The sequence below is a fragment of the Strigops habroptila genome, chromosome Z, assembly GCF_004027225.2.
Source record: "Strigops habroptila isolate Jane chromosome Z, bStrHab1.2.pri, whole genome shotgun sequence".
NCBI classification, from domain to species: Eukaryota; Metazoa; Chordata; class Aves; order Psittaciformes; family Psittacidae; genus Strigops; species Strigops habroptila.
This window is the reverse complement of record NC_044302.2, coordinates 97,288,661-97,311,674: the sequence shown is the minus strand read 5'-3', so window position 1 is coordinate 97,311,674 and position 23,014 is coordinate 97,288,661. Positions and strand designations below refer to the sequence as shown.

The following is a 23,014-nucleotide window of genomic DNA, read 5'->3' as shown; positions in this document are numbered from 1 at the left end:
AATGAAAATTTACTTAACTCATCAAAGAGACAGGAGTTTTTTAGAAAAGAGCAATTTATCATACATTTTTCAACCTAAGGATTGCGATGCAGAATATATAAGTAGTAGAAATATACCAAAGAGATCAAATATATCAGAAAAATAAAAGTTATGCACTCAAGGATGGTAAATTCCTCCCTTAACAATGTTTCTCAAACTCTCTTATGGTTTGGACACATTTTGTTTGCTTGTAAATGTGCCAGATTTGAACTGTTGGATCAAAATTTTACATAATAGATCTCTGTCTAACACTCCTGAATGTGCATCCACCCATTTATATGTAATATTTGTGTGAGTTCATGTGTGTGTATACGTATCGCATGTGTATCAGGTGGAAAAGCTGTTAAAATGCCTCAGTCACTTTTTACAGTAAGACTGAGAGAATTTTTGCCCATTTCACAAAACTCCTAGCAGTTGCTGCTTTGTAAAAATCCAGTATCCCTACTCTCATGAGGCCACAGAAGTCTGCTAGGGCGCAGACTTTGTGTTGAGTCTTTGACAGCTTATGAAAACCTCTCCCGGTCTCTCTGATGCTGGGCTTCAACATATCCAGAACAGCCATTCATTTTTCAAAGGTAATCCTTCATAAATTCCTTCTTTTTTCAAATCTCAACCTGCATGTGGGCCTCAGATAAAATGCATCAGAGTTTGGCAATTAAATTATATGAAGATTCAAAAAACACAGAGCAGTTGAGGTTGAAAGGCTCCTCTTGAGACCAGTTAACCCATCTTACCCTGCTTAAGCAGGGTCAGCTAGAGGAGGTTTCTCTAGACTAGTCAGTTTTGAATATCTGCGGGGAAGGAGAATCCACAACATGTCTGTGCAACCTGGTCATCGTCACAGTAAAAATATGTGGTCCAGACATAACCTGCTGTGTTTGAGTTTGTGCCCACTGCCTCTTTTCCTGTCACTGGGTGCCACTGAGAAGAGCCTTGCTCCATCTTCTTGACTCTCCCCCACCAGATATTTGTGCACATGCAAAAGATCCCTCTGAGCCTTCTCTTCTCCAGGCTGAACAGTCACAGCTCTCTCAAGCTTTTCTCATAGGAGAGATACTCCAGACCCTTAACCATGTTTAAGGAGATGTTGGGCTCGAGTAAGAGTTGGACTTTTTCTCATATGTGCATGTCTCTATTTTACTGAGGAGCCCAGAACTGAACACAGTGTTCCAGTGTAGCCTAACCAGTGCTGAATGAAAGGTAAAGATTGCCTTGCTTGATATGCTGGCAACACTTCTAATACAGCCCAAGAAGCTGTTGGCCTCCTTTGCTGCATGGGCACATTGCTGGATAATGATCACCTGGGTGTCCACCAGGACTCCAGGGGCCTTTTCTGCCAAGCTGCTTTCCAGACGGCCATCCCCCAACAGGTACTGGTACAGGGGGTTGTTCCTCCCCAGGTGCAGGACTTTGCATTTGCTCTCATTGAACTTCATGTGGTTCCTGTCAGCCCATTGCTCCAGCCTGCTGAGGTCCCTCTGGAGGACAGCATGACCCTCTGGAATATCAACCACTCCTCAGTTTTTTATCTTCTCCAGATTTGTTGAGTGTGCTCTACCTCATCACCCTGGTAGTTAATGAACATGTTAGGTAATTTTGGCCAAATTATCAAACACTGGGGTGCACCAGTAATGACTGGCCTCTATCTGGACGTTGTGCCACTGATCATAACCTTTTGTGCAAGCACTTCAGACACTTTTCAGGCCACCATAGTGTACATTTATCTAGTCTGTATTTTATCAGTTTGCATATGAGGAATTTATAGAAGACAGTGTCAAAAGTGTTGCTAAAGTCAGGATAAACAACATCAGATTGGTCAGGCATAATTTAATCTTTACAGACTTAGGTTAACTACTTCACATCACCTTGTTCTCCTTCATATGTTTGGGAACGCTCTCCAGTATTGTCTGCTCGATCACCTTCCCAGGGGTTGAAATGAGACTAGCCAGCCTGTTGTTCCCTGGATCTTTCATCTTGCCCTTGTTGGACTGACATTTGCTCTCATCTAGTCCTCAGGATCCTCTCCCAGTCACCACAACCATTCAAAAACAACTGAGAGTGGCCTCACAATGATGCCAGCCAGCTCTCTCAACACTTTTAGGTCCATCCTGTCAAGTTCCATGCTCCAGCTTGTTCAACTGTTCCTTAATCAGAAAAGACTGACCACCACCTCACTACAACTTCCTGTCATGTAGCTGTAGAGAGTGATAAGGTCCCCCCTGAGCTTTCTCTTCTCCAGACTAAACCCCCACAGGTCTCTCAGCCATTCCTCATCACGCTTGTGCTCCAGGCCCTGCACCAGCTCCGTTGCCCTTCTCTGGCCCTGCACCAGCACCTCAATGTCTCTCTTGTAGTGAGGGGCCCAGAAATGAACACAGGAGTTAGGGTGCTGCCTCACCAGTGCCCAGTACATGAGTATGATCACTGCTCTGGCCTTGCTGCCACACTGGGCTGATACAGGCCAGGATGCTGTTGGCCTTCTTGTCTGCCTGGACACAAGCTACTCATGTTCAGTTGGCTGCCAACCAACAACCTGTCCGAATACAGAAATAGGAGTGAGACAGAATTACAGGTCATGGATTAGTGGAGATATGCAGAGGAGTCCCTGCCTCTTAGACCACACATCCTTCCAGAGCCTCAAATCTAGTATTAAGCATCTGAAATGACATCTATTCAACTTCAATCTCTTTCTGCTCAGCTTCTTTATTGCAAATGAGAACAATAACATATCCCTCATCTCAAGAGCAGTGCTGCAAAAAAATTATCAACATTCATGAAACATTTGTCTATTCATATGAAGGCTTAGAAATGTGAAATAAATGAGACATGATGTCACACACCGAATAGCAACAGGAAAATTCGACTGCCAAATACCTGTTCTTTAGGTGAGCACTATACATTGAATAAAGCAGTGTCCCATAGATTAACTGAGATATTTGACTAGGTTATTATGCCTGTGGGATCACACCACTATGGAATTATGCATATGCAGAACTGAGGTTTTACCACTCCATAGTGTTTGAATTTGAGCCTTAACATTATTTATTCATGAATATAGTTTTTGCGCAAGAAATGTGTGTATGTGGGTATATATATCAATACACATAAACATATATGCATGCGTAGATGGTATATAATAATGCTAACAACCTCATGAATTCAACATCTGGTTCTAATTAAACTGAAGAGCCTGTATGAAGAGTAGTATGAAAACACGCAGCTGTAACCTGTTGACCTCTATTGATAAAAAAAAGCCTCTGTGAAGCTGTGCTTCAACATATCAAGGGACAGTCATTCATTTTTTCAAAGGTAATCCCTCACAAACCACTTTTCCTCTCAAATCTCTACCTGCACACAGTGTTTGCGTTAGGGACATTTGATTTATGGATTCCCAGTTCTTGGACGGAGAGGCCGACTTCCTGTTGCCGTGGTTACTTGGATCTTGGTTCAAGGTTAAACTACTCCCAAATCAAAATCAGTGGCAGGCACAGCATCTAACAGCCAGGTTATTGACTACCTTAGGATGCTTAAAGGTCAGAGACCAAAGTGCTGCTTACTGCCTTTGGGGTGAGTCAATATTTTCAATATTTTTATTCTGTTTCTTCTGAAAAAGTAGTTGCTGCTCAATTACCACCTATCTGGGTTTAGCAGGGTCATACAAATCATTGAGGAAAATCCTCCCCCTACAGAAGAGATACAAATGTAATGAATTACTTCAAAGTCTACATGGCCCTATTGCAGCTCATCGCCAGTGAATCATGGGTTCAGCCGTCTGTCTTTTGTTTTAGGCACTTGGTTTCTTCAGCCTATATTACTCACCTCACTGAAATTCTCATCTAAATTGAGGAACAGGAGTAATTTGTAGATCTGGAGCAGCCAATAAGGAAGAACCGTCAGGTTTCTTTCACAGATACCAAAATGCAAACAGAGACTCGGAGGCACCATAGGAATCCCAGAGAGGTGCAGCTCACAAGGCTGTGATTCACACTGCGGTAGTGGGAGGTCTGTTGCTTCAGTGATGGACCTGCTGGCATGATATCATCACCTTTATAGGACCTTTTCTTTTCATTTGGGGTTCTCAGTTCAGAAGGCCTTACAAAAGACAACCCTCCAATTCAACCCATCTTTGAATCCGGAGGAAATAAATAATTTACAACACTATCATGGGCGGGAGGGCAGACCTTAAAATTCAGATGCACACATCTGTGCTTCCAGCGTATTTTATCCTTGGCTGCTGCTCCAGAGAGAGAACAAGATGATGTATACAGGTGACCTGATTCAGACCTTATTTATCGCCTGTCTGTGGATCTTTGTAGATTTCCTCCAAATTAAAGCTTTCTTCATCCCATGAAAGACCCATACCTTAACTTTCCAGAGTCCTACTAGTAGAACAGACAACATAGCATGCACATGCAAGTGAACAACGGGCAGCAAAGTAAGGAGAAAATCAATCATCATTTGTTTAATGAGAAAGGGCAAAGGGAAAGGACAGCTTCAAAAGCAAGGGCAGACATGAAGGTGATTACCAAGAACCTAAACCAATAATGGCATGATTATAAATGAATAATCCTAATGATGATAGAGTAAATAGTAAATAAAATAAATAAATTAAAAGGGTGAATCTGGAGGAGCATTCTTCTAGTTCAGGGCAGATTGGCAGAAAACCTGTGTATGAGGGAACACAACACTGATGCGAAACGGGCCTTTTTCTTAAAGATTTATGAAATTCTTCATTCACTGACTAAGCAACTTATGAGCCCCGACTGATAATTAATATACTAGTTTTAAAGGCCTAGTCGTTATTGTTGCTATTAAGTATTTAGGTTGCAAGATAATGTGGTCTAACTCTATTGTGCTAGGCTCTGTACAGATGGATTAGATAATCTTGCTTTACTGTTAAATCATGCTCATTCTGATTATTGATTTTGTCTATTTTGTCTCATTTTGTACTCAGTAGGGAAAGGTTCTTGGACAACATCCACCTTATCTTCTTTAATTTGTGTACAGAATCTAGAACAATGTGCACCCAGGCTGGAACTCTGAGTGCCAGTTCAAAAGAGGTAATAAATGTTAATTTGCTATTGGAAAACAGAGAAAATCAGCTGATAAAAAATTGACCTAAGCAAAGCTTCTGCTAGTGAAGATTTTTCTTTAGAGAATTCATTGCATTGGATTTCATACTCCCCACAGATTTCTGGAAATCCACATCTGTACTTAAATTGTTTATGCATCTGACCATTGTTATCGGAAAACTCTTACAGTTAGTTTTTCTCCCAGTGTCTTTGCACAATGCAGCTACACAATGCAGCTGTACAGGAATGCACATCTAAGCATTAAGTTACTCATGCTATTTGCATTTTGATAACTCCTCCATTTTGAATAAAGAAGCAGAAGAAACCTCGTATCTGAGTGAATCTTCTCTTCAGGCTGATTTTAAAAAAATCAGTCAAAAGTTTGACATTGCATCATATTCCAGAAGAGAGAACTGAATTACTATGTGATAAATGTAGTTAAGGAAAGTAATTATTCTTCTTAAGGTAATATTATTACCTTCTAACTTATGGAATTCATTTTCCTGGCTTCTATTTGACGTGTATTATCATTTAAAAATAACTGTACTTTCAATGTACAGCACTGCTTTGTGACCTTAGGTCTTTTTATCTTCCTCTCTTTTACACCACCACATTAGAAACTTCAAATTACAACTCTTCTATGAGGGATTTTCTATTCTGCAGGATGTGTCCCCCTGAATAAAACCAAGTTCCTGTAGAATAATAATAATAAAAAAATATTCTTATTACCAACAGGCAAAAAGTTAAGACACAGAGTCTGATTTATTTCATTCCAGCTATTTTCCTACTTTTTTTTTTTTTTTTTTAATCAGGATATCTTTAGAGAAAGAAGAGGGAAACTGAAAAAGCCATCATTAGATAGATCTTCTGATCTTTATCTGCAGTAGCACAGTCAGAAGAGCTAATGCTATGATGATAGCTTTGAAATCTCTTAGGAATTGGATACAGAGAAGCGATAGTGATGAACTCACAGCTAATAAACACAGAGTGCTTATTTCTGCAGAATGATCAATTTCCAGATGTCCTGAGGCTTGTCTGATACAGTTGATTTACTCATTCACCTTCACTTCATTAATAAAGCTCAAGTCCTACATCAGATTAGAGAAGAACCAGATTTCTTAAAGGGGCAGAAGGAGGGCTGGCATCATGGCACGCAAATGCTGGGAGACATACTAATCTCTTCTGCCTCCTCCTATAACCACCAAGCTGTCTTAAACAGCTGCCTTCCTCTGCTGAAATCATACACTTTATGCGCTTTGGGTTAGTACAATAATACAGACAATTAATTTGTTATCTTGTTAGTGGAAATTTAGTGCAATGATCTAAAAGAACTCTTACATATTGTGATAAACTTTAGTGCCTCCAGGGCGCTTCTCTTCCATAGGACTCATTTCACATCCCATCCATTATGTAAATGAGATGTGTTCCCCTAATGTATCTGTACACTGATGGATTGCACAAAGTCAGCCCTACTGAAACTAATGAGGTTAAATGCATCTTGCCGTTCCTTTCTACTTGGGTGAATCTCTGCGTCCGAGTTCAAGAAATGCGGTGCAAGTCTTCCTCTTCACTTCTTTGTGAAGATAATTGCGTTTCCTGATGGGTAGTGGCAACTGCTGCATACCTGAAACCTTGAGGGCATTACTTCAAGCAGAGCAGCTGCTGTTGCTATATGCAGCTTTGGGGTTGCCTGTTGAGGGTTCAGATCATCTTCCACTTGGGGGAGGTGGGACCCAGGGCTCCGTGGAGCTGCGGGCTGCAGGAATCTGAAGCCTACAATGATATCCAATGTTTCAAAACAACATAGCCGTTAGCAAGCTTGATGAAAGAACTAAACCCAAAGAGGAAAAGGTAAGGAAGTACTACTTTACTCATCATCAGGATAAGCCACAGATCACCATTGCCCCTCTGGCTAAGAGGATGATCAGCCATAATTTGAAATTTCAAAAGGCCAATTTCCTGCCTGTTTCAAGCCCATATTTGCAATGAATTAGACTTCCTGGAGATGGAGTCTTGAGCTTTGCCTTTTGGATTTGCTTTGAGATTGCTTTTTCCTGCATTGGTACAGGAAGAATCAGGGATCTTCCGTCTCATTCCCTTCTTTTATTCTCCAGAGGGGTTCTGAGTCAGGAGACTGAGAAATAGCTGACGTGCAGCCTCAGTCATGGCAGATATAAGTCATGTGTGTCTGGAAGCTCACTCCTTCGTGTACCCAAAGATGACAATTTAATTGACCTAGTGGAAACAGTTCATATTCCAGGGCAGTACAGGGCAGTAACCCAAGGGGGCTGTAAGTTTGCTCCTGCCCAATCTCCTCCAGCACCCCCCTGCATGCTCTTTCCAAGCCCCAGACCTTCAGAGTGTGACTGGGATTTGAAAATGTCAAGGAAGAAACCACCAAATTTTGTCATGGCAGGAAGTGGATGAGGATTCCAGAAGAAGTTAGATCAAAGCAGAAGAACATGTTAATTATATACTGGTGACAGCAATCAATAAATTTAATGAGAGAAAAACTCCAAGGTTCAAAAGACTAATTCAGAGTCAAAGGCTCCAGGATCCCAGGCCTTGTGAACACAGATTTAAGTTAAAGAGGCTTGCTAATGGGTTCAGAGTCAAAGGCTTTTCCTGCCCAGAGCATGAAACTTCTAGTTGAGCAGAAAGTTACAGTTTACAGTTGTTGGAGACTGATAGAATCAGGAGAGACAGAGACCTAGGGTGTTGGAGAAAAATAATTTGCCATTAAATATCTCAGTGAATGAATCATTTAATACACAATGATAAAGAACTAAATCCTCTCACAGAGGGGTAAGAAGAAAAATTAAAATCTTTTAAAACAGTGAAATGAAAAAGAAGTTTTTGAGGGAGGATGGCTAGCTGGAAGACTGAGCTAAAAGGCTCTTTTTAAAGGCACAAAACCCCATTAGCTACGCTGAGGGGCAGAAGCAGAAAGACCCGCAGCTAGGAGCAAGGAACTACCTAGAGATGAGTAGTCACACTAAGATAAGCTGTCATAGTGGATGAGGCTATGCTCACTGGGGAGGAAAGAAAGGGAAGATAGGATTTCTTTCTCAAGAGCACAGCTGAGAAAAGACAGATGGGGAAATTTCAGTCTGTAAGTAATGAGAAAAGTCAAGGGTGGTATTTTGAGTTGTTGTTTTTCTTAACAACATTTAAGAGATGATCATTTTTAAATGTGGCAGATAGAACTGATATCCCCTAGGCAAATGGAGTTGGGAGCAGTTCGTGTTTATCACAGATTAAATGGGGCACTGACAGCTTTGGTAGGAGACTGCTGGCATGAAGCACAGGCAGAAGAGTCAAGTTGCTAGTGGGGGGAAGACGATGAGACACAAGGGCTGGGCTGGTATCATGGTGGAGTCATTTTTCAGGCACATCCAGCGTACAAAAAGTGATGAAATCTAAGAGAAGTTAGCAACACAATTAGCAAAAATCTTGCTGAACAAGTTTGAGTAAGAGACCTCCGCTGAGAGAAAACAGCACAGTGTTCCTCCAGAAAGGAGGTCTCTTGTTTTCCCTCTGTATGCATTCAGCAAAATACGATATCTGTATGATGCACAGATTCAGCTAATATTTTTCTCTTTCTAACAAAAATATTATATTTGCATTACACCACTTTAAGTAGTCCTGCGGTAATGTCTGTGTTAGAAAAGTAAACCATACCAGGGATGTTGCTCAAACTCAGCTACCCATCCTGTTACACAGAGGGAAAAAAGAACTGGTTAGGCACTTCCACTGTTGAATTTAGTCCAGTAATACCTGAATTTTCCCACACCTTTCTACTCACTGCAGCTGTAAATGAAGGCAGCTGATCTATTTTGGTAGGCACTTGACGACAGGTGGAATGAGGGTGGGTTGAAAGACACAGAGCTGATAAGAGCATACAGGACTGCTGACTTCTAAATTAGCATTCTGTCTACTGGGCAGACTAGTCATTTCATTTTTCTTCTTTGTCTGTAATAAACTATGCCCCAGTTCATACAGTGAGAAATACTCCAAGTATGACATGCATTTGAAGTAAAACCTCAGCACTTAATAGAAATCCCTGCATACTCTGCAATCTAATAGACCGTAATGGAGAAGATTTTATTTTTAGAAGGTCTTGTGCTGGCTTTGTTTTAATATCTGAGTCCATCCCACTTTGATGCTGATTTATCACTAAAATGAGTGCTCGATTTATCAGCACTAGAGATGAAAAATAATGCACACTGGAAGTGCATATATTGTTCTTCTCTCTCCTTTTCTGTATTTCAGATCGATAGATATGCGATATTTTTTTACCTTTCATTCTGAAAACCACAGCAATTGACTGCAATATGAAATCTGAAATCTATTTAAACAGATGCGTAGGTAAGATTGTGTTATTGCCAATTAACTTCAGCAATGAGAAATTTAAGAGTTAGCTAGTATTATGGTATGTAAGACTGTAATTGTTGTCCTATTCTAACGGCATTCTGAAAACAACTCAAATATCTGAAAATGGTCAAACACAGTATTTTAACAGCTCAGTGTTACTCTGAATGGAGAAAAAACAGATAGGTCTGGATATCAGATTTTTTCCTGAAGCTCATGCTTTTCTTTGTATATCTTGTTAAAAACCTCAGTTATATGCTATTTCCCTGAGACGAACTTTAGCATAAAATCTTCAGGTTTACTACTTTTTTCAAAGGAAAATTCTGAAGGAAATACTTTATAGAGAGTGGTTTTCATTAACATTCTGGCTGGAGACTGCTTCCTATAACAGCATAAGAAGGATGGCAGAGGAACCACATGTAATACGGTCAGAGACTGCCTCCATGGACTATAGACACAAGAAGGGATTTGACTGATGAACAAGAGGTTAAAGAGGTGAAGAGTGCAAAGTGGAATGAAATAGGGAAATAGATGGAAATATAGGAGACAAAGAATAGATTGGAAAGAAGCTGGGGGAGGGAAATCACTTATTACAGACATGTGTGAACAGCAGATTGACAAGAACCAGAGTAAAGAGCATACTGGGAAAACCCTAAATGCTCTTAACCCACTGACATTTGGAGTTATGCTATCAAGTTGAATGCTGCATGTCTATGCTTGAGCCACTCTAAATTTCCAGAGTATTTTTTCTGCACAGCTTTGGTGCAAACTTGTCTTCAGTTTTCACATTTACTGGAGCCAAACCAGGATATTTTAGGTTCTTCAACCAATGAACCGTTATCCCTATATTTTATAGCACAAGGCAGACAAAATACAGAAAGATATATCAGGGTGGGAATACGTTCCCTTTAAACATCCACTCTAAGAGATTGTCATGGTGGAGTAAAGATGATACAAGCAAAGATTTTCTTTAATTACGGTTGCTTTCCTGGGGTGGCAGAGTTTTATTATGAATGAAAGATTCAACAGTGGTATAATTTGCTGAAATTCTGACCTTGACTGAGATTCTGGTCAGGCCATAAAGCTTTAGAAAAAACAACAAACTTCAATAAACTGTCAAGCACAGATTATCCAACCTTTGTGCTTGAAAATAAGTTGATAACCTACAGCACTCCATGTTCCAGTACAGATTTACTGAAGGATAGATCTCAGTTTCAGACAGTTGCTTACAAAAGCTGGCTTTGGAATTTTAGCAGAAAAACTAGTATTCTGGGAGGAAGAAGTCTAAAAGGATTTTATTTAGCAGTTTGGGCATAAAAAGGAGCTCAGGCCTTTTTTTCTCTTACTGGGACAGCTGCCCAGGAAAACAGCTCTAGCAGATTCCGTATTTTGAATTTTGTATTTGAAAACAAATCTATGGATTTATACTTACAACTTCCTGATGGTGTTTTCTTTGAATAACTGAGGGAATGTGGGGTTCATCTCATCTAACTTTAGGTGGATGCAACATGAGTGTCTACATGAGAACTATCTGTTTAAGCTGCTCTGACAGGCAGGAGAGATCAAATTAATAGAGTCATGAGTGGAGTGGGTGTTTCACCTGAAAAAGTGGGGTCTACTTTAATCCAAGATTAATTACTTTCCAGGCAACATTGGCTAAACTTTCACTGACTACAGTGAAAGATGAGAAACCTAACTCACATAGCAATCTTATGCTGTAAACGCACAGATCTGGATGAGAGGATCCATCCTCCCCCTTAAGCTCTGTGGCCAAAACACCTCTCAGGTTTAAATTCTTCCCACTCAAATGGAGAGGCACAAATGTGGATCGTACATCCCTGAGCCAGGATTCTCAGCTCTATACAGGAACCTGGTTGTATTTGAGATGCCCCCAGGTATTCGAAACATCTGAGGGAGGCTGGCAGATATGATAAAAGGCTTCAGGCAAGACCTCTGCCCTTCTGCAAGAGCAGCTGGAGGCCAGGCAGGATATCCTAGGCATCTCAAATGACAGTTGACAACTACATGTGGACAAATGAATCGAGCCCTGAGCCTTCATTTTCACTTGTCCCAAAGTCTCTTGTGGGTAGGGAAATATCTCATCATTGCAAATATCCCCTTGTCACCCATGAAGGAGCAGCACAAACATGTCTTGTCAACTCTTCCCTGAATAGGAAGCAAAATGGCTGCAATGCAAGACATCAAAGTATACATGCAGTAAATTTAAAACAGTGGAAATTTCCCTTGATCCTTTAGGATGGATTTGTTACCCAAGAAGAAAGTCAGATTATTTTTTTTTTCTGTCCCATGACAGCAGTCTTTTGGTTGACATTATAAAGAAGTGAATACATTTCTTTTTCTTCCAGTAAACAGAGCATTAAAAAAAACCCCAAATTAAAAAAAAAAAAAAATCCAACAACCTAGCAACTCAAAATTGCAGGTGAGAAAATTACATAAGAACTTAGGGGACACAGCTCTGTAATTGCTATTATGTACAAAAGGAACCAAGAAAATAAATATAACCTATCCAGTAGATACAAGAACAAGCCACCCAATGTGCATAATTTGCTTCATCCGTGTTTGAAACTAACTAAAAGCAAAGAGGGCAAAATGTCTCAGAATGATTAGACAACTAACTAAGCTTAACATTTCCTCCCCCCTCATGTTTATCCATTCTTCATTGTTCATTTAGTGTTGGGAAAAGGCTCTGGAAGTAAAATCATCATGATGGCTTACATACGTGTATCACTTACATCCAGCATAACCTCTCAATAAATCTTCTAAAGGCAGCCTAAGTTATGGTTAGCTCTTAATCTGGGTTTCTCCACAGGAATTTCTCTCCTTCCCACAAACAGAAGAGTCATTTCATCTAGAGATATGAATTCTCAGAGATGGGAAAAAAAAATCCCACAAAATGCCAAAGACGCATCCGTAAAATATCTTCATGGATGAAGATTAACTGTTTCAATGAAGAAAAAGAATGTTTAGCAACTGCTGGGCATTTCCAGGGCTTGCTGTGCTATTTCTGTATAACAGTGCGGCTGTTTCTCATTCCAGGAGTTAAAGGGGGGAAAAAAAAGTCTTCTGTTTTCTTAAATTATCTGGAATCACTTGGCATGTGACTTCTGAACTGTTTAGTGCAGTCTTACAAAAATGTCATGAAAATTTATCAGCTTAGGCCCCAAATCTACTTGCCTGCCTTGTATCATCAGTCATCATGCTAAGGAAAATACTAATGACATTTCAATTGAGTTTCAAGAGAAATGAGCTGTTTCAACTGAACAGGAATTGGGAAAAAAAAAAATATAAATTTTTGCACAAAGAGTATATCATTCTCTTTCTTTTTTTTTTTTTTTTTTAATTATTATTACTTAGATGAAGCGTTGGCTTCAATCAAGGCTGAGGTCCCACTGTAGAAGTCACAGTAGACATAAAAAGTGAGAAATGAGGCAGATCACTAAACAGAGAAAGGAAATAAAAGAGGAAGAACAAGAAGTTGAATGGGAAACAGAAGCACTCACAATGTTTTCAAGTTGCTCAGTGAAGTCTAAGCTATTTTAGGATTTTAGCTGATCAACAGAGAGAAGACATCTCCAGAGGTCACCTCACTCCACCTGGGCCAGATGCTTGTGTTTGGGTATGATTAACTGCCCCTGGAGTTACCCACATTAACTAACTCAGAACCAGATATCCAACCTTCAGAAGTCAGAGTATGGCTACATGAATCGCAGGCAAAGTATCTGCCCACTGCCTCACAACAGGTCAGAGAGAGATGCAGCTGCACCCTCCCATTCCACAACTCAATTCCCTATCACAGCCACCATCTCAGGGTTAATGGCAGGAGGGGTGCAAGCAGTGCATCTCCTCAGGAGCACAGGGAATGGACGAGCAGATGGTTTCACTCCCCAGGTGGCACTACATAGCCTGGCTTTGCGTTGTCAGGAAGGAGCTGGACAGAGGCCCACAGCAGATGAAGGTGTCAGCAGGTGGTGCTGATGACCAAGGGGTGTAAGCCATGGTTTCATTGCACCAGTGCACCTTGATTATGGGCAGTACCTCTTCCTTCCCGCAGCTCACATTTTCCCTGGAAATTATACACGTTAATCACATCTTCTTCAGAGACTCGCAATGTCTATTGAAAATTTTGCCTGTTACGTTTCCCAATTTCTGTCTTTACCTTAACCCACACGTTTTTTTCACTTTATCTTTTCCTCCTGCGGAAGAGTAGGAATGAGAGAGTAGCTGGGTGGGTGTCTGGCAGCTGGTGAAGGTCCACCCACCACAGTAGGGGACATGGATAGGGTGCCCATAGGAGTTTTTGTGATGGATGCATGTGTGTGCCATGCTCTTGCAAAGCAGAAGCTGTGGCAAGAAGCTGGGACTGGTGGACTGCAAGGAGGAGCACTTGCTCCCAGGCACAGTCCCTGCTATGTGGCTTGGGAAACCACCAGCAATAAAGTAGCTGCCTGCACCAGTGGGTGAGCAGGCTTGACAACCCAGGGGATGCTTGCCAGGTCTGATCCTAAACCAAACACTTTACATTTGGAAATCTTGAAAGATTTTTAGCAAAAACCTAAACGGGGCAGGGGAGAGGGGGATGCAATGCCTTGCCTAAAATAAATAAACCAAAAAAAATCTGGCTCTGGAAAGCCACAACTGTTCCCATGTTCCAGTACGTTCTGCCATGAAACCAGAACAAGTAGGCTGTGGCACAGTTTTAAGAGTCGATTATAAAACACCACATCAGAACATAAACATCCCACATCGACAAAGTAATCTCTGTGGATCTCAGTGGGCCTGACCTGCTGCTGCCCTCTTCCTTGTATAGTCATGAATACAAATGCAAGGTGAATGCTTGCTGCCTTCTGATCTGGTGACACGTTACACCCATGTTACTGATGTCAACAACTGCATGAGGGAGCAGAGAATCAAACTCAGGATAACCACTTGCAAAAAATAGAAGAGCAAGCTGAAGGCATGTTTCCACGGAGTTTAGGTATTTCAGATCCGAAGCTTACATGGCTAATTCAATCCCTTCTGCACTCCCACATTTACTTAGAGAAAAGCCTTGCAGTTTGCATTGCGCTATAATTCATCGTTTGAACAGATGCTGCCCTATCTCAACAAGAGAGCTGTTCTTCATTCCTGCCATCTCATTCTGTGAGTACTAAATCAGTGTAGAGAAATACGCCCCCAACAAAACTATTCAGAAATCTTTAGGATGAAAGCTGCAACTTTTGTCTCTGGTGTGTGACAGGAGAAAAATTATGACTTGTGTCTCATTCTATTCAAATGGTCTTTTCCCTTTTTAAGCAAACAAACAAATAAACAGCAAATGCCATATTCCCTCCTGGCATTAGTGCAATGTTATGTTTGAGGCTTTAAGAGCATAAAAGTCAAACCATTCAAAATGATGGGTCCCGTAGCAAATGTAACATGGTCCCAAGGGTACCTACGTGGTGTATGGCATTGCTGCACATGGTATTAACTTTTATGCCTTTGTCTATATATGTAATGTGGCTCATTTATAGTTGCTCTGGGAGCTCCTATGTTTACATAAATTTTAATTTCCTGTCTTTTGTTTGTTCTTTTTATCATCTCTCTAAAACAAAATTTTCCTTGTGAATTTTAGTGCTCAACCAATTATTGCAGATGGAGGCACTGGAGAATTGACATTCTCTAATTTTTCCATGTGGCCCTGGCAATACGCCTCCACTTCAGTTTGGACCCGTTAGGAACTGTGGAGCTCCAGCAGTGGCACAGTATTTCTACTAGAGCAGGCCTGTTCCCACAGGTCATGGCAATTTTGGTCTACTGTCTCCTGGGATCTGGCCAAAACCTTCCCGCTGAGTTGACATGGGCCATATTTACTATATCATAACTCATTTTCCTGTTTTTGTTTTCCTTTTAAATACACACAGCTTGTGAACTGAATGAATCTGGTTGTTGACTTCATATAACCACGCTTGAGTTATATGACTTCAGATTTTGGTGTGAAAGCCCTTTGCCACCTGCTCTGGTAACTATATCAAGGTGTTTACAGCTGCTTGAAATACATTTTTCATTCCAGCTTGCAAAACTAATGCCTTGATCAGCAGAGATTTGACGGCACCTTGTTACAAAAAACATTATTGTAAAAGATTGAAACCTTAAAGATGCCAGTTACACAAAAAAATAATCCATGATGGTCCAGCTACAGATTAATGCAGTGATCTTCAAGAACTGTTAATTAAAATTCAGTGTTGACAGGACCAAGCCTTGTTACTATTTTTTAGGGAAACAAAGAATAACAGATAAAGCCAAATTATAATAGGTCGGTGCAGCAAATCCAAGAAAAATATGGCAGTTCTCGGCAGCTGTGATAGGAATCCTTCCTCCTTTTGAATAATAAAGGCTTTTGCTAATTCTAACCAGAGCTGAATCTGAAAAACCTGCAGTTGCATGTGACTCAGAAAGCCCCAAGGGAATGGGAGGTGGGGGGAGATATGTGTGTGTGTGTATGTCTGTGCCTATAATCTAACAGTGCCCAGAGCTTTTGAGATCCTGGACCACTTCAATCGCACAATTCAGATTCATTAAAAACTCTGGCTACATTCCAGCAGTTAAAATTGAAGCAGCGTATTTATTGCATTTTGCTCAAATAAATCTGAAAATGTGTGAATCATATCCCTTAGAGAGATGGGGAGAAGAAGTAAACAGTCTCGGGCTCTCACTCAGAAGCAGGGTATGATGAAGAACAAAGATGCGGGAGGGTCATCTTTGCAGGGTGCTGAAGGATGCTTGTCGAGCCAGAGGGTTTGGGAGGCTCAGCAGCCATTTTTTCCACTGCTGCAATTCCAGCCTCGGATCGTCTGTTTAGCTTTCTCTATTTTATTTATACCCTTTACACACACACACACACAGACACACAGGAGCACGCGTATATTTTAAAGAGCTTCTTAGCTTATGCAACTCCATTCTGTGGTTCTCTGTGGTTTTCCAGATGCTGCTCATGACGCTGGCATCTCACCCCAACTGCAGCTGCATTCAGCTGGGATTCAATTACAGCCTGTCTTGCGAAGGCAGATTGGTTTTTCAAAGATAACATATTTTGGGAATGGAGAGGTTGTTTTTTTTTCTTTTTCCTCTGAAAAAACCCCAATTTTTAGTAAGGAAGGGGATGCATGACTTGTAGATTTATCTTGCCAGGTGCTGAATGCCTCCAGAGAGGTCCTAAGCACCCTTGATATTGTTTTACTTCAGCACTTTTAGAGAACACACAGCACCCCGCAGGGTTCAATTCTGTGAGAATAAAGTGCTGGCAAAGCAGGCTCCAAGCCTGCTGCTCCCATGGGGAAGCTATCAGAAATGGCACGTTGATAACCAGTTTTCCCACGACTGACTTTGTGAACAGTAAGCAGCTTAAAAACAAGAAGCCTAATCATTGATTTTTTTTTTGACAGATTTTTAGGTAAAAGAAGGGTAAATAGGTTTTGCAAAACCAGGAGGTGATTGAATAGCCCTCCAAGGCTTTCTCCGCACCCTGGACTTTCTTCTTCTTCGGCAATGCGTAGCTCTCCTCAAGGTGATGGAGAAATGACGCGCAGAGAAGAATCCCATGGCTTGGCTGTGTGAAATATAGGCAGTGTGGGAGGTGAAGGGGGCATCAACGCCAGTACCCAACAGCTCAATAAGGCTTCACTATGAGAAGGGTGGGAGGGAAAGGACAAGTTTCCGAGACTGCGGTGGACTCAGAGACAGGTGTTGGGATTAAGAGCAGACTCTGGGAGCACAAGGGCTGGAGGGGTGGAAGGATGACAAGTTTTAAGCTTTCAGTCCTTGTTTTCACTTCAACACATATTCCTGTTCAATTATTGGTTACACTAATGAAAGCAAATTATTGATGTTACTGTTTCCTTCCAGCTTTGGATGGTGCTCAAAGAAGCTGAACACAGTACTAGGACTGGGGATACAGACATCACTGGTCTTACAGCATCTTGAGAAATCAAACAGAGTGAAGTTGTAGATCACCTATTCCTGATATTAGGCAACAAAATAAGCAGCCTGATTTAGAGGGGATGCTAAACTGTCTGTGGTGTCTGGTGAAATCTTCAAAAGCAGATGATAGCAGGGATCTTGGCAATCCAGGTGATAAAACATGTTTTGGTGACTTCTGTTTTACAGCCACTTTGGCAAGTGCTGATCTACACTCTCCTGCCTTAGTTTCCCCTGTATGTAATGGGAGCTGTGCGGATGGCAAAAATAGAAATATAAAGATGAAAACAAATGCTTGTTTCAAACAAAAAATAATGCTTACCAAATGAAAGTATGCTAAGGCTGTTTGCTCTTTTTTGGATCAAAAAAGCAGACAATAAAAGCTTTATTTATTACTTATAATAGCCTTATTTATTATTTCTGTACAGCTCTAGCTTTCCTCAGTCCTTCTGTATGTGTTTTATTTGCATGCCAGTAAATCCAACTGCCTTTTTCAAAGACTTCCTGAAGTCCATTACTTGCAGGGGAAGCAGCTTTGTCATGAAGGAAGAGAACAGACCTAGGAAGAGCAACTGCAAGGTTTACATGGAGGAATTTCTTCAGTTTAGTAAAGTCCAAAGAGGTAAGGCAGGCAGAGCAGCAAGGAGGGCAGTGCAGGCGTGGTGCAGCAGCAGAGACCCACTGTATCTGTCCCCATTGTGCCACCAAAGGGCTGATGGAACACTGAGCTTCTGTAGGTCTCTCCCTGCCTGACTTATTTATCTTCAGTGGTAAAGCTTGCAGGAGCCATGAAGAAACCACACTGCATCGAAGAGTGACTTGCAGCTGAAAACAGCTCAGCACGACTTCTCCAAGCCCACCTGGGGAGTTTCTTCTGCTGATGGGTCCCATGGCCTCAGGGAATAGGTAGCAAAGTGAGAGATGGAGGTTTTGCTTTGCAAAATGTCATTGCTCAGGGTTTGGCTTTGGGAAACATCATCCAGTGGTGATTCAGATCAAGCTCCTTTTTAATCTGAATCCTAGAGTTTAATAATAACTTTACATGTGTCTCACAGTGCCATTTGCTTGAGCAGTGCAAAACTTTTTTACATGTATTAGCAGATGTGGTTACCCAGAACCCCTGGAGCTGAGAAACATGATTTGTCTTTCTAAAGAGTGAAACTAAGCTATCCTATTGACTTCATGTCATGATGTCTCTTGAGTTTTAGTGGTGAGTCATACACTATATCTAAAGGCAGACTTTCTGTATTATACCAGTACTATCTTTGAGATAAAGACAGAATATTTAATTCCCCAAACAATCTTTCCTTCTCTAATTAGCAAATTCAAAGACACAAAGAGTAATTGCAGGTCCATTCAATTGGTCCTAGGGGAGCATCGCCATCATAGCAGGGTACATTGACATGAAATGTTAGCACAGGGACTGGGGAATAAAAAAGAGATTTGAGCCACAGAGGAAGAAAACACTGTAGACTTTCAGCATCCCTGATGTTCTTTCTACATAGTGCAAGGAACAGTCATGAATAAGTATTTTAATCACCTTATTCTCAAGTAGACTACATAAAGTATAGCACAAAGGAGGAAAAGGGAAGATATTTACCTCTCCTGTACCAGGCACCTAGAGCCTGCGCCTCTCTATTGCCTGTATCTGTGTATCTTTACCGGCATACTGCGATTATAGAATCATAGAATCATAGAATAATTAGGGTTGGAAAGGACCTTAAGATCATCTAGTTCCAACCCCCCTGTCATGGGCAGGGGCACCTCACACTAAACCATGTTGCCCAAGGCTCTGTCCAACCTGGCCTTGAACACTGCCAGGGATGGAGCATCCACAGCTTCCTTGGGCAACCCATTCCAGTGCCTCACCACCCTCACCACCTGTAAAGAACTTCTTCCTTATATCTAGTCGAAACTTCCCCTGTTGAAGTTTGAAGCCATTACCCCTTGTCCTACCACTACAGTCCCTAATGAAGAGTCCCCATTACCCCTTGTCCTACCACTACAGTCCCTAATGAAGAGTCCCTCTCACAGATTGCTAAAAGTGTCTTGGTTGTTGCATGGTTTTCAACATCAGAACATCTACTTCATTAGTTTTGCTTTGTAAAAATAATATTAACAAAAAAAAACCAACCCAACACACTCAACCCAAAACATGAGGCATAAATCCATGCTTGTGTTGACAGGAATTTAGGGTGAGTAAGGAAACTTGTCTAAATATTGGTCCATTTGACTTCTGGAATGTGTTTAATAAAGATATTTTTCATGATGGCATGATCCAGTGTCCACTAAACTCTTGACTGGATTTCTGTTGACTACAGTGTGCTTTGGATTGGGCCTTAAATGAATAAACTAAACTAAACTAAACATTTACTTCATCAGCTTGATGCATGTATATTTAGTTGAAAGGTTTCCACTAAATGGAGGGAGAGTTGTGAAGCTAAATCTCCAGGCATGACATCAAAGATTTGGCTGGAGAAATGTATTTATTAAGGCTAGCAGGACTTCAGCGAGTGCGGTTTAAAAATAAAAGCATGGGTCTTGAAATGCAGTGCCAGCTCTTTGCTAATTCTCTCCTCCCTCATCACATATATTTTCCTTTAAGGAAAAACAAAAGCTCACAGACCACTTGTGTGGCACATTATTCACTGCCTGCAAATAGAAACAAGCATGTTACAGGCCTCCAAAAAATGCACTTTGTAACTGTAAGACCAACTGACCCTCTACTGCAGTAGCACTTTGTGGCCCCCACATGCAAACAATCAGCTATTGATTCCCAAGGCCTCCAGCTTCAAACCCACTCTTGTTTTCATGAGGCTTCCCGTTGCAGGCAAGACACTGTTCTTGCTAATTCTCCCTGCCCGGAGGCTGCTCAGTATTTCTACTGCTCGCTTGAAGTGTTATCAAAATAACGACGGCTTGCAAAGAAGAATTATTGAATGTTAGTTTTTCACTGTTTTGGGGTAGAGGCAATGAACTCATAATCGTACAAATGAGCTTTTATGACCACCGTCTTTGCACATCTGCCAGGAAGAATATGGAGGAGTATGACAGGGAAATATACAGCACCAGGAGGAGGGATGGAGTAGATCAGCCACTGCTGCAGCATGTCCCAGGGCAAAGTTCAGTGAATCAAAGGCCATTGAGGAAAGCTGCTTACATCTCTGTGTTCTCTGTAAGCATAGCATATACACCACAAACAAATCTGCTTTATGGACTACAGGGGAAGATAAAGAGGGATCCTGAAGAATGAGATTTGAAAAGGAAATGCCATATAATATGTCTTAGATTTTCATCACAACGACAAGAATTTACATTTTGATTGCCTCCTTTATTTCAAGGTTTAAAATGCTCAGATCACTTTGGTATACCAGCAAAGTGCAGGTGTGAGGTATACAACAGTTGTGTAGAGCACACAACACAGCTACACCAGCAGTTTGGGATGGGCTGTGATCCTAATGTATTGGCTTGGAGAAGGCGGCTTAGGCTGTGATGGGCAGGGATAAAAGTGATGACTGCACTCTCTCCTGCCCAGTGAAGCAACTCATCTAGTCCCAGCAGAAACGATTTGTGCTTTTGCTCCTACATTTAGGCAGGTTGATATCAACTAACTGGAAGTGTCTGAACATTACATGGGTATGGACAGAGCTTGAGACTCACAGTTTAGAGATGTGTACCTCAGAATGGAGATCCCATTGACTCCTCTCCATGGACTGTAATTACTGACCTATCCACTTGTCATGAGCCTCTCTCATCTCAAAGGAAGCAGTCCTTAATCTCTATTGCTGAATGAGACCTCGATGGGAAATGGTGCACTACTCTTATTGTGAGTCATTGCAGCAATCTAGAGCATGGACTCTGGGGAATTCACAGGATCTACTGAATCTCTTACAATTCAAGTTGCAACCCTCGCTCCCCTGTGACATTTTTGCAGGTAATTGTGGGGCTTCACTTTACTAAGTATGCAATAAATTGAACACGGAGGATAAAAGAGCCTAGGTTTGAGTAGAAGAGTTAATAAGTGAGCACTGAAGGAGAACACCTCATGGGCTGAGAAATATGAATTACTGCTTAGGGACCTGAACTTCCTAACTGTTAAAAATCTCCCAGTAGATCCAATGAATGTTTTTGGTGGAACATGGCAACCCCTACTTTTCCCTGGAAGAGGCACCCAGCGAACTCACAAGAATGACAAATAACACAGCCTAAAACAAAGGACCTGTGTCTAGATACAAAGGAAGAGCCACAAGATATAATTTACTTGTTTGTTTGACTGAAGGCTATTGTGTTAAAAAAAATAGACAAGCAAATTGCAAGGGAAGTCTGGGTGCTAATCTGAACATCGTATTCTGACCAGCATGCAGCTAGACCATGGAAAGAGAGAAGCCACACAAGCGAATGCTGCCAGCTACTGCAGCCTTCACATATTGTAATTTTATTCCACCACAATTTTCTTAAAAGTAGAAACTTCTCAAAAGCATTGATGATGTCTTTAGCATGTAAGGTAACTTTAAGAAAACGGAGATGGGGATAAGAAGAAACACTGCACCCTGCAAATGCATAAAAGAACAAGTTGAACACAATGAAAACTGCCTTTTTCATATTTGTAAATATTGAAAAAAGAAATTACTCATTCCCCAAATTGCTGATGCCTGAGCGTGTTAGGAGATTTGGGGTGTTATGACATTGCTAGGACATTGGGATCAATGTCTTCAGGTGATAATTCGAGAGAAAGAGGAGGCCTCAGTGAAGGGCTTATCTGGGAGGCTGTGGAAGAAATCAGCTCTTTGTGCAGTAACCCTAAAGATTTATGCTCATGGCATTCTTACAGCCCCTATAGCCCCTATAAGAGCAGCATTACCTTCTCTACATGCCTGGTGTGTTCTGTACATCATCACTTTGGCAAAAGCCAGAAGGACAAATCATGCACTTCTGCACTCAGGAAGAGACAAAGGTACTAGTGTAAATGTTGGTAGTGTAAGGAAATATTGCTGATTGCACTCATAAATAAGCTAAAAAAAAAAGTCTCTCACAAAATCATGGTGGAGTCAAAAAGTTGGAAAAACTGTCCAAGAGGGACCACATCCTGTTAGACAAAATGGATGTTGTTCTGTTTAAGATACATGGGCTTACAAAGAAGGTGCAGACTGATTTTTGAGCTCAGCAACTCAATAGGACTTTCAGAGTTTGAGTGATACATAGAATAGTCTTCCCCAGTGTGACAGATACCACCCCCTTAATTTACAATAGAATTTAAAAACTTTTAGAGTAACACCTTCTTTCTTTCCCCCAAAGACTTCCCAGGGACAATTCTTATCCTTCAGCCTGGAGTTTGTTCCTTACAGTAAAATCACTCCAGTGCTGGCCTGGTTTGTGTTCGTCTCCAAGTGGAGCAAATACTATAGAATCATAGAACCTTAGAACCACGTCCCCTTCTCTTTTGCAGTATGGAAAATGAGGTAGAGAAGGGAGGCTGTGACCAGAGTTACAGGTTGCTAAGGATAAACCAGCTTCCAGTCTACAGAAAAGTTGCTTTCCCCTAAAAACAGCTTTCTCAC

General features: G+C 41.2%; 1 protein-coding gene across 3 annotated transcripts in view; it reads right to left on the bottom strand.

Moving 5' to 3' along the window:
* The window catches only part of SETBP1 (SET binding protein 1), a 269,322-nt gene that overhangs the window by 11,756 nt on the left and 234,552 nt on the right, over positions 1 to 23,014 (bottom strand). The window lies entirely within an intron of this gene.